Below are 1469 nucleotides of genomic sequence, written 5' to 3' on the forward strand. Positions count from 1 at the left end.
TGAGTGTGGCATGTCATATCTTTCTTATACCTTTGGTTCTTATCTCTTTATAGATAACAGGTCAAGGTTTTTTGTTTTTTTTAGAATCTGATTTTTGAACGATCCAATGCCTCCTTGTTCTAAATTGTTTTTTTTTTTGGGTCCCATTATTCTTATTGGGGTTCAAATCATTTAGAATCACATCATTTGGTATCAGAGCATAAGGTGTTTAAATCAGGTTATTATCTATCCTTATTCTTATTTCACAATTGTTCATTTCATTTTATTCCATCTTATCGAAATTTCATAAAAAAAAAGAAGAAGAAGAAATCATTCTCTTTTCTTTGGTAGAAGTCGTTCTATATACTTATCATTTCAACATTAGAAAAAAAAAAGAAAAAAAATTCTGATTAGAAGTTACATTTGGAATATTGCTGAAATTCAAGATTTCTATTACATAAGGGTATTATTCCAATTTCAATACCTCAAAAGTGTGTATCCATCTTATCTTTATATTTTTATTTAGTTCTTAAAAGTTTTCCTTCTTTCCTTTTGCTCTTTTAAATTCTCATTCTTCCAAGTTATTTGTGTTTCATTGTTACAAGAAAAATTTTGTGTGGGTTCATTAAGTTCAATAAAGAACTAAAAGAGGGAGCATAAGAGTGGAAAAAGGCAAGAGAGTGAGATAATAAGAGGGTAAAAGCCAAATTTGAGTAAACACGAGTGTGAGTGTTATCATTCTTGAGTGAAACACGTGAGAGAGTGTGGTGAGAAATTGTTCTATTTTCTTTCTAATTTTTGGTTGGCAGTAATCATGTCTCAAAATCAAGAAGAAGATCAACAACATGTTGTTCCAAATCTACAAATGCAAGCATTAATGGGAGAGATGAGATGGATGATGATGGCTGAACTAGAAAAACTACATGAAAGGATGGATAGGGTCGAAGAAAGATCACAAAGGGGGCAACCTCCTATAGCTGCGAATGGGCAACGAAGAGAGAGGAGTCAACATAGATATGATTATGATGATTGTTATTCAAATGATGAGGATGAAGATGATCGTGCCTCTAATGTTAACATGGGCAGATTTGGGCATGTGAATGGAGGTAGAAGAGCTAGAGATCGATTTGAAAACAATTTGGGAAACATTAAAATGAAGATTTCATCCTTCCAAGGAAGAAATGATCCTGAAGCTTATTTGGAGTGGGAGAAGAAGATTGAGTTGGTGTTTGATTGTCACAACTATTCTGAGTTGAAAAAGGTAAAGTTAGCAACCATTGAATTCACTGACTATGTTATTATTTGGTGGGATCAATTAACTTTGGGCAGGAGAAGAAATGGTGAAAGACTTATTGAGACTTGGGAGGAAATGAAAGCTATTATGAGAAGAACATTCATTCCAAGTCACTACTACAGAGACTTATTTCAAAAGCTGCAAAGCCTCACTCAAGGGTCTAGAAGTGTTGAAGATTACGACAAGGAGATGGAGA

This window comes from Humulus lupulus, chromosome 4 (assembly GCF_963169125.1).
Source record: "Humulus lupulus chromosome 4, drHumLupu1.1, whole genome shotgun sequence".
Classification (NCBI taxonomy): Eukaryota; Viridiplantae; Streptophyta; class Magnoliopsida; order Rosales; family Cannabaceae; genus Humulus; species Humulus lupulus.